Here is a 10,863-nt window from a genome sequence, read left to right as displayed (position 1 = left end):
CCGTAGCCTGTGCTTTTCCCCTAACCAACCCCCGACTCCCTCTGGCACGACCACCCGCCCTCTGTGGGTCCCTCACCCTTCCTGCCGGGCCCTGGCCATTCCCGCCCCCACCCCACCATCCAGCCCGGACCTCCCCACTCTGCGATCACCCACATCCCAACCTCAGGAGCCAGAGACAGCAGGCAGGACCCGAGCGGGAGTGACCGTGAGCCCTGGCTTGAGGGCGATGCGAAAGGTGAGCGGCATGTGAGCTGCAAAGGGATCCAGAGCGCCCCCTGCCTGCCACAGTGTATGCTGTGGCACGCCGCGGGGTCCACAGTGGGGCGAGAAGCCTCAGCCTGAAAACCTTCCAGAGACCCTGGTCGCTCTGACAATCCAGATTCATGTGTGGGGGAGTAGAGCGGTGGCAGTCTGGGTTGAGCTTTGGAGATAAGGAGGTGTGACAGTATGGAACGGACAGGGGGCCCTCTGGGGAATCAACTTCCTCCTTGCCCAAGGTGATGGACTGTTGGCTTACTTCCCTGCAGTGGAGAAGATATCGATCATCACCTGCTTCATATACAACAGTTTCGACTGTGTCTGCCAGGTGACCCCACCACCAAGGCATCATATGGTCTATTTTTGCCCACTTCCTTAGCTGACTTACCCAGAGATTCTTTTCTTCAAAGCTGTCTCCTGTAAGCATTGACGAGTTGAGCTGAGACAACCTTCTCAAGGACCATTCTCCACTTTGGTTCTAAGATTACCTGGTATTGGGAATAGAGGAGGGTGCAGAGTATTTGATGCCCATTTGCAGGCAACCATTAGAATTGACTTCCTGTCTAACATGTACTTGGAGGATCAAACAGTGACTGTTCATTGTCATATCAATGTCCCTACACCTCAACCCCTTGGACCCGTTAATCACAGTAGGGTAGCACCACCCCAGCCTATCTGTGAATAAAGGAGGGGAAGAAAAATGTGAAGCCTCTCCAAATTACCAAACCCTGTGCTGTTTCTTTTTCTCTCTGTCCTCATCTAATCTCTAGCTACGGAACACAAAGTCCAAGTCACCTTAAATCCTTAAATCTTCTGCTCTGTAGGGTCTTCCTTAATCAAAACAGTGTATTGAGATTGGGCCTGTCCTAGGATGATAGGCCATTTGATTTTTGACCATAACAGACACTTTTCAGGGATTTTCCTTCACTCTCTTTAAGTTCTAACCTATAAAAGCCACATTTCTTTTCTTTCTCCTCCTTTCTTCTAAAAGTCTGTTTTATGCAGGTGCAACTGCAGCTATGGGATACAGATGGCCAGGAGGGATTTTTTTTTGGTATCATTAATCTACAGTTACATGAGGAACATTATGTTTAGTAGGTTCCCCCCTTCATCAAGTCCCCCCCAACAACCCCTATTACAGTCACTGTCCATCAGCATGCTAAGATTCTGTAGAATCACTACTTGTCTTCTCTGTGTTGCACAGCCATCCCCGTGCCTCCCTCCACATAATGCATGCTGATCATAATGCCCCCTTTCTTTTTCCACCCCTATCCCTCCTTTCCCACCCATCCTTCCCAATCCCTTTCCCTTTGGTAACTGTTAGTCCATTCTTGGGTTCTGTGATTCTGCTGCTGTTTTGTTCCTTCAGTTTTTACTTTGTTCTTATACTCCACATATGAGTGAAATCATTTGGTACTTGTCTTTCTCCACCTGGCTTACTTCACTGAGCATAATACCCTCCAGCTCCATCCATGTTGTTGCAAACGGTAGGATTTTTTTTCTTCTTATGGCTGAATATTATTCTATTGTGTATACATACCACATCTTCTTTATCCATTCATCTCATCCACTGATGGACACTTAGGTTGCTTCCATTTCTTGGCTATTGTAAATCGTGCTGCGATAAACATAGGGGTTCATCTGTCCTTTCAAAACTGGGCTGCTGTATTCTTAGGGTAAATTCCTAGAAGAGGAATTCCTGTATCAAATGGTATTTCTATTTTGAGCTTTTTGTGGAACCTCCATACTGCTTTCCACAATGGTTGAACTAATTTACATTTCCACCAGCAGTGTAAGAGGGTTCCCCTTTCTCCACACCCTTGCCAACATTTGTTGTTCTTTGCCTTTTGGATGGTGGCAGTCCTTACTGGTGTGAGGTAATATCTCACTGTGGTTTAAATTTGCATTTCTCTGATGACTAGCAATGTGGAGCATCTTTTCATGTGTCTGGTGGCTATCTGAATTTCTTCCTTGGAGAAGTGTCTGTTCAGCTCCTGTGCCCATTTGTAATTGGCTTATTTGCTTTTTGTTTGTTGAGGTGCATGAGCTCTTTACATATTTTGGATGTCAATCCTTTACTGGATCCATCATTTATGAATATATACTCCCATACTCTAGGATACCTTTTTGTTCTATTGATGGTGTCCTTAGCTGTACAGAAGCTTTTTAGCTTGATATAGTCCCACTTGTTCATTTTTGCTTTTGTTTTCCTTGCCCGGGGAGATATGTTCAAGAAGAGGTCACTCATGTTTATGTCTAAAAGGTTTTTGCCTGTTTTTTTGTAAGAGTTTTATGGTTTCATGACTTACACTCAGATCTTTGATCCATTTCCAATTTACTTTTGCATATGGGGTTAGACAGTGATCCAATTTCATTCTCTTACATGTAGCTGTCCAGTTTTGCCACCGCCAACTGTTGAAGAGGCTGCTATTTCCCCATTGTATGTCCATGGCTCCTTTATCATATATTAATTGACCATATATGTTTAGGTTCATGTCCGGAGTCTCTATTCTGTTTCACTGTTCTGTGGCTCTGTTCTTGTGCCAGTACCAAATTGTCTTGATTACTGTGGCTTTGTAGTAGAGCTTGAAGTTGGTGAGCGAGATATACCCCTACTTTAATCTTCCTTATCAGGATTTCTTTGGCTATTCGAGGTCTTTGGTGGTTCCATATGAATCTTTGAACTATTTGTTCCTTTTCATTGAAGAATGCTGGTGTTAATATGATAGGGATTGAATTGAATCTGTATATTGCTTTGGGCAGGATGGCCATTTTGACAATATTGATTCTTCCTAGCCAAGAGCATGGGGTGATTTTCTATTTGTTAGTGTCCTCTTTAACTTCTCTTAAGAGTCATGTAGTTTTCCAGGTATAGGTCTTTCACTTCCTTGGTTATGTTTATTCCTAGGTATTTTATTCTTTTTGAAGCAATTGTGAATGGAATTGTTTTCCTGATTTCTCTTTCTGTTAGTTCATTGTTAGTGTACAGGAAGGCCACAGATTTCCATGTATTAATTTTGTATCCTGCAACTTCGCTGAATTCCGATATTAGTTCTAGTAGTTTTGGAATGTAGTCGTCAGGGTTTTTTATGTACAATATCATATCATCTGCAAAGAGTGACAGTTTGACTTCTTCTTTACCAATCTGGATTCCTTGTATTTCTTTGTTTTGTCTAATAACCGTGGCTAGGAACTCCAGTACAATTTTGAATAAAAGTGGGGAGAGTGGGCATCCCTGTCTTGTTCACGATCTTAGAGGAAAAACTTTCAGCTTCTTGCTGTTCGGTATGATGTTGGCTGTGGGTTTATCATATATGGTCTTTATTATGTTGAGGTACTTGCCCTCTATGCCCATTTTGTTGAGAGTTTTTATCATGAATGGATGTTGAATTTTGTCGAATGCTTTTTCAGCGTCTATGGAGATGACCATGTGGTTTTTGTCCTTCTTTTTCTTGATGTGGTGGATGATGATGAATTTTCGAATGTTGTACCATCCTTGCATCCCTGAGATGAATCCCACTTGGTCATGACGTATGATACTCTTGATGTATTTTTTAATTCGGTTTGCTAATATTTTGTTTAGTGTTTCTGCATCTATGTTCATCTGGGATATTGGTCTGTAATTTTCTTTTTTTGGTGGGGTCTTTTCCTGGTTTAGGTATTAGGGTGATGCTGGCTTCATAGAATGTGTTTGGGAGTATTCCCTCCTCCTCTATTTTTTGGAAAACTTTAAGGATAATGGGTATTATGTTTTCTCTGTATGTCTGATAAAATTCTGTGGTAAATCCATCTGGCCTGGGGGTTTTGCTCTTGGGTAGTTTTTTTATTACGCTTCAGTTTCGTTGCTGGTAATTGGCCTGTATAGATTTTGTGTTGCTTCCTTAGTCAGTCTTGGAAGACTGTATTTTTCTACGTCATTGTCTGTTTCTTCTAGGTTTTCAAGTTTGTTAGCATATAGGTTTTCACAGTATTCTCTAATAATTCTTTGTAGTTCTGTGGGCTCTGTCGTGATTTTTCCATTCTCGTTTCTGATACTGTTGATATGTGTTGATTCTCTTTTTCTCTTAATAAGTCTGGCTAGAGCCTTAGCTATTTTGTTTATTTTCTCAAAGAACCGGCTCTTGGTTTCATTGATTTTTTTGCATTGCTTTATTCTTCTCAATTTTATTTATTTCTTCTCTGATCTTTACTATGTCCCCAGTAGGGCTTTTACATCCTAAATTCCTGGCTGCATTAATGACTCAACTATTGCAGTGGCTGGCTGTGACATCACAAGTGGTTCTTATGCTATATTTTGTTTGAAAGGGGGTTTGAGGGAAGCAATAGGGAGATTAGTAAGATTAGCAGAGAGTAAGGATAGGTACATTATTCTCTCCAGACCTCTATTAAATGTTTCCACTCTGTAATACATTCTATTGTAAACGTCAATTTTTTCTAGAAGACAGATAAGTGGGTAGAAGATGTACTAGCAGAAAGAGGTGATGATGTCACCATCCTGTTGGTGGGAAACAAAATTGACCTGAATAAAATAGGTAAGGTATAACTACAACTTCTTACATAATGTCTATGGGGAGCGTCTGCTGTCCTCTATTTCTTTGGGAGAAGTTACCATTGTCAGGGTTCAGAGAGGTCATGGGTTCAAGGCGTCTAAGTTTCTTGGTCCTATGGAAGCATCATCACACCTCAGAAGGATCTATCTCTATCCACTAACTCTGGGTCAGAAGGGGTCTTACTAGTATCTGGTCCCTTACATCATTTCTCATTGTTCTAGACCAGTCTCTGCAGAATTCAGAGAAGAAAAATCCAGAGACGTCAATGTGAAGTTATTGAGACTAGTGCCCAACTGGTTAGAATGTTTAAAGTGTATTACCCATTTCTCTTTACAATCCTTGTGTTGCACTCTTGTCACCAGCTATCCAGAACTGCTTACTCCTTTGAATAACCTTGACTTGTCCTATCAAGGGGTGAGGGTAAGTTTCATCTCCCATCATGCAGTGCAAAGGCTTGGAATCATGTCTTTGAATCTGTTTTTTTTTTCTTTTGTGCATCACCATTCATACACATACACACACAGCTATTCCAACACATGGCTTCTGCCTTTCCTTCCAGAAATAATTCATCTCCACTGAAGGTAGTTGAATTTTTTGCTGAGGTAGGGAATGTACAAGCAGAGAAGGTAAACTTCCTTTGCTGAGTTGATGGCCAGGCCAATGTTTCTGCCTAACTGATATTTAAAGGAAAGTGGGACCTACTTTAGTCCAAAGCAGTCCCCTGGTCTGCATTTAGGTGAAAGCGATCACAAGATCAGAATTCTTGTGTCTTCTGAAAGCTGCCACTGGGAGTTGAGATTTGACCCAGGCACCTCTAACACACCCTTCAGTGGTTGAAATCCAACTGGAGCCCTACAATGACTCAGGCATGAGAAACCACTTTCCCCTGATGGCTTAGGCTGTCTCTGCCTAATTTGATGAATTTATTGCATCTGGGCTTCCCAGTACCCAGACCTTCTTCCCAAACCTCAGGCTTATGGTCTAAATACTTGGCCATTTACTCAGCTCCTGTCCAATTCCTGGACTTAGTAGTAAAATGGAACCCGTGAAAATGTCATTTTTTCTTAACCGCATCTTGCAGCTATTGGGTGGGAACTTCTTGCAGGACCTAGGAATCCCACCTTACTTTCTCTGCTAAGACATCTCTATAGGGGATGCAGTTCTATAGCAGCTGAGATGCCTCAAAGAACGATACAGTTCATTCTGCACTGTTTTCTTATTACACGCTCAATATAAGACTGGTCCTTTTGCCTCAGCCCATTACTGCTTGCATACTCCCTATGCTAAACCTGTACCTCCGCAGTGCAGTTGTATCATGCTAGTGTCCCAACACAGAACCATTCCAAGTAGCTCAAAGAGAACCAGTGTAGGGCAGGAGGGTTTTTACCTCTTAGGCTAGTGGCACCTGGCTAGAACTTTTTACCATGTTTACTCCTTAGATGAGTTTTTTTACAACTCGAGTCGTGGATTTCAAGTCAGCTAATATGCCTTTGTGCAGTATCTCAGCTTCTAGTTTTTCTCAAGATGGCCACTTGAGGGCAGTAGAACAAACAGGAACACAGGAGTGAATTTCCCAGGAAATGGAGACAGCTGAATTAATTGTACCTCCAGCTCTGTTCTGCAAGGATGTTGCTGTCAAACAATGGCACTGAGCCTGGACAAGAGGTAACTGAGTAGAGCTGGGGTGGGATTTATCGGAAGAGCCAGAACTTCCTCATAGAGATATATTACTGCTATTTAGAACTGTTTCCCATATTTAACAGTTTACCTCACTTATTAAAACAGGCTCCATCCAAAGCAACAGACTCTTTCTCCAGGGTCTAGAAAGAAGTATGTAAGCTTCCCAGGGTTCTTCCAAGACAAATGTGTGACTTGAATTTTGAGGGCACTTTACCCCATACCTCATTAGAAAGCTTTCTATTCTGACTGGGTATTTTGAACATGCCAATGGAAACGGCCTACAGTGTGGCCTGGAATCTCTAACAGTGGATTGGTAACTAAGGAACTAAGAAAATGGCAGCAGGTTATTTGTTGGTTGGGCTAAAGAAAAGGGAGAAGTCAGCAAGTACTACTACTCAACCTACAAGTTGGAAGCTGGGCACCAGTATTTTATTGCTGGCCCTGAAAAGAAACATAACTAAGCATCTCCCTTAGTTTATGTTCCAGATCAAAGAATCTGGGGAGGAGGACAGAACTATATTAATCATGCCCCCTGCAAAGAAATGTCCAGAGCTCAAGGGGGCAAGGGCACTATCTCTCCCAGTACCCTCACCCTGTATCTTTCCTCAGTTAGATTGTAGGGAAGCTCTTGGGCCTCCCTAGCATCTGGCCAGAGGTAGTTGTGAAGTATAGTGTTGCTTTGTTACTTACAGTGGCTCCTCTCTTTGGAAGAGCTTTTATTTTTGCTTCAATAGCATTTTATACCCAGTTAGTATCATCCAAAAGTCACACCAACATTGCTTCAGCATTGCATTTTACTTTTTGGGGGAGAGGACAGGAGAAGAAAGGGGGAAAAAAACAGGATTCCACTGGAGTCTCCAGAGTGTATGAGACTGGTAATATAAGGATGGGATGAGATGCCAGGCAGATTAGATGGAAGGCCCCCCAGGATTCTTTTTTCTACTGATTTCTATACTCTAATGAAAATGATATGACATATGGATAATTACTTAGCACACAGTATTTTAAAAATGTCAGTTGCCTTTTCTAGTAGGGCTCTCCACGGGCTAGGCTATACCTAGACATCATCATCCTTCTCCTTTTAGGGAATGGAGCTCACCCAGAAAACTAGGGAACTGAAGTGCAGTACAACATGGGGAATGCAGTTGACCAGCCGGCTCAATGCAAGGCCTCACTCTCTCCCCATCCTCCCCACTCCATTTTTCCAGGGTGGGGCTGAGAGTAGAGAGTAGAGACCCTGAGGCCTAGCCAACTTCTTCTCGAAGATTCCATGTGGATGGCCGTGGGTTACAACTCTCTAGTTCACAGTCCTCTCCTTTTGGCCATGATAATCTGGGGTAAAGAAGGAAAAGCAGCAGGTTATTTTCAGGCCTGAGCTCCAAATTCTCCAGCCTCAATTTGTGGGACTTCTAGTAATCAGTTTAAAGAGTTCCCTCCCAGGCTCCTGCCACGTAAGTAAAAAAAAGAGTGGTACTTACTATAGGGAAAGAAGTGGACATGCATGCTGATTTCACGGGCTGTCTTCAGGATCTCAACAGCCTGGAAGGAAAAGAGAAGCTTGTACAACTGAAGAGATATGACCCAGGACAAATCATAACAGGAGGAAAACAGTTTGACACCCAACTTTCCAGTCACTAATAGCTGCTTCCTCCTGGTACACTTCCTCAGGAGAGAGTTTCATTAAGTTACCATTAGACTAATCCCATCCAACTTGTTCTACTTGGGATAGCTTCTTGCTTCACCACAGCCCAAATCCTGTGCTCACCTTGCTGTGTTCAATATCTTGGAAATCCACATCATTCACAGCTAGGACTTGGTCCCCTTCCTGAAGTCCTGCTCAATGTGCATCAGAGTCAGGAATCACCTAATGGCAAGGAGAAAATATGTGTAATTGAGGTGGTGTAATTTCAAAGACTAAGTAAAATTAAGTGCTATTCAAATGTAAGATGCTATCAGGTTTATGCGTGTGAGACAATGTAAGGAAACAACAGATGGCTTGCCAGGTGGGAAGTTTTAAACAGGAAAAGGTGTCCCCATTATGCCCTTCGTATGAGTGTACTGAATCATCCTTCTCCCAGGCCTTGGGACATTCTGCAGTCTCATAACTTAACAAAGGGAAGTAGCTATCCTTATGGCCTACTAGGCACACACACCTTGGAGATGAAGATGCCTAGCTGAGAGGCCTTTCCACCTTGGATGTTAAATCCCAACTGTAAGACGAAAGCAGAGCACAGAATCAGAGCTCAATATAGATCCCAAACCCAAGAACACCTAGTATCATTGCTGTATGATGGCTTGGCTTATGTGTCCCTCAGAGAGAAGTCAGAAGCTGAGGAAGTGGTATCTTAGCCTACCTGCCCACAAAAGGAAGTTTCCTTAACTGCCTAACTGCTTCCCAATCTAGCCCACTCAAGCCAGCTTCTGGGCCTGGTACACACAAATCTAGTTTGAAATAAGATGCAATTGTTCCATCAGCTTACCTGAGCTCCCAGGGGCTTCTTCAGTGTGACAATTAGGGGCAGAAACTGGGTCAACTCGTTGTAGTCTGGGTGGTATACTCTCTGCAAGACATGGCAACCCCAGAAATCTTACTACCAGTCTTAGATTTTCTACCCACCTTCATCTGAAATGCAAATGCAATGCATCACCCCCAAGTCAGGAAAAGGTAAAGTCATGGGTTTAGTTTAAGAACAGAAAGAACTGTCCAAACGTATACATGGACAGCACGGGGGAATGCTAGCAGCCCAGTAGCTCCCCATTTCTTCACCACAACAGAATGGAAACTAGGGCTCTGAATTTCCAGAGTCCTCTGGTATGAATGGGCTCTGGCAGGAAGATTCCATAAGATGCGCCCAGTGGGCCCAGGTGCTCAGAATCCAGCTTCTGGGTACCCTGGCTACAACAAAGGCTGAAATTTACATTCCTTTGAACTTTTTAACCCTGCCATCACACCTTCCATATATTATGTAATGCCCATGGGTAAAAATCCCCTATTCAAGTGTACAGAAGGTCCTCACCTCATGAGGAGGAATCCATGCTGGTGGATTCTCATAGGCGGGCAGGAAAACCACTGGGTAGTCATCGTAAGGAATCCGGCTGTCCATCTCTTCAGCAAGGCCTTGGAATGGAAGGGTTAATCAAAGATGACAGAAAAGGTTCGAAAGGGACAGCAAGTTTCACAAAACTTCAACTTATTCAAATTATGCTAGTCTATAAACCCAGCCCACTTCTAGTTGATAAAATCTAGGGGAGAAAAGGAAGAAAAAGATGGAAAAAAACATTCACTTTGCTGAACATATGGATGCCAAGAAACCTGCTACATTGTCTAAACTCCTTTATCACGACAATCCTTCAAAGTAGATGTTATCATCTTCAGTCCTCATTCCAGAGAAGAGGTAAATAGGATCGAGTCTAAAAAGATCTTTCTACTTTTAAGTCCAAGGGAGTCCTGACTAATTACTCACAGGGACTTGGGACAGGGCACAGCTGCACATTCCCCGGATGTCATCAGTAATGGTGGGGACCCTCAGATCGACCCTTTCTTCAGCCACCTTGCAGATCCCCGCCCTGTAACCCCCGCCGGAGTCCCGCGCACACGAAGCGATAAACGCACCACCACCTCATCTGTCTGCAGGGATCCGCCTCCTCCAGCTCCGCTCCCCGCCAATTCAGTCTGAGACGCGGAAGCAGACCCTCGGCGGGGTGACAAAGGGGCGGGCTCAGGCTGAGGGGCTCAAGCCCGCCCCTTCCCTTGGGCTCTTCCTGTGTGCGCCGACGTGCGTGCTCCGCCGGCGGGCTGTCCGCTCTCCGATTGGCCGGCGCTTCTGGGACTAATTTGAAACTTGGCGGTTAAAGCTCCGGTTGCAGGGCGGCGGGAGACCGGGGCAGGGGCGTTTGGCTTGGTGAAGTTAAGGGGGTACACCTTTACTCCGGATCTGCCTTTCCCGATACTCTGGCGCTTTGGTTCTTTGTCGTCGTCTGTGCTGGGGCTTTTCCTTCCCATTTCAGACGCCACTTCGCTCTCTTCAGAGTTTCGGGCTGATGGGCAGCCCTGTCGTGGCCAAATCTGAGAGTAACTCCCCTGTGGCAGCGATTCCGCGGGCAGCGGAGGCTGCCACCGCTACCGCTGAATTCCGTAACCCACCCTTCCCTCTGAGGAGGACCTGAACCGAGGGAGGACGCCCTCCCCACCCTGCCGATTTACCACGATTCATCAATAAGCATCTTTTCTTTTTTCTCCTTGTTAGGCGGTGCCGAGGTAGGATCATGAAGGAAGAGGTGAAGGGAATTCCTGTAAGAGTGGCACTGCGATGTCGCTCCCTGGTCCCCAAAGAGATTAGTGAAGGCTGCCAGATGTGCCTTTCCTTCATACCCG

At 44.3% G+C, this 10,863-nt stretch overlaps 1 pseudogene; it reads right to left on the bottom strand.

The window, feature by feature from the left end:
• Window positions 1-7,012: 7,012 nt before the first annotated feature.
• Window positions 7,013-10,095, bottom strand: LOC140847556 (PDZ domain-containing protein 11-like; annotated as a pseudogene).
• Between the last annotated feature and the right edge of the window lie 768 nt (window positions 10,096-10,863).

Source organism: Manis javanica, chromosome Y, assembly GCF_040802235.1.
Source record: "Manis javanica isolate MJ-LG chromosome Y, MJ_LKY, whole genome shotgun sequence".
In the NCBI taxonomy this organism is placed as follows: Eukaryota; Metazoa; Chordata; class Mammalia; order Pholidota; family Manidae; genus Manis; species Manis javanica.
The sequence above is the reverse complement of the archived record's forward strand: the minus strand, read 5'-3'. Positions and strand labels throughout refer to the sequence as shown.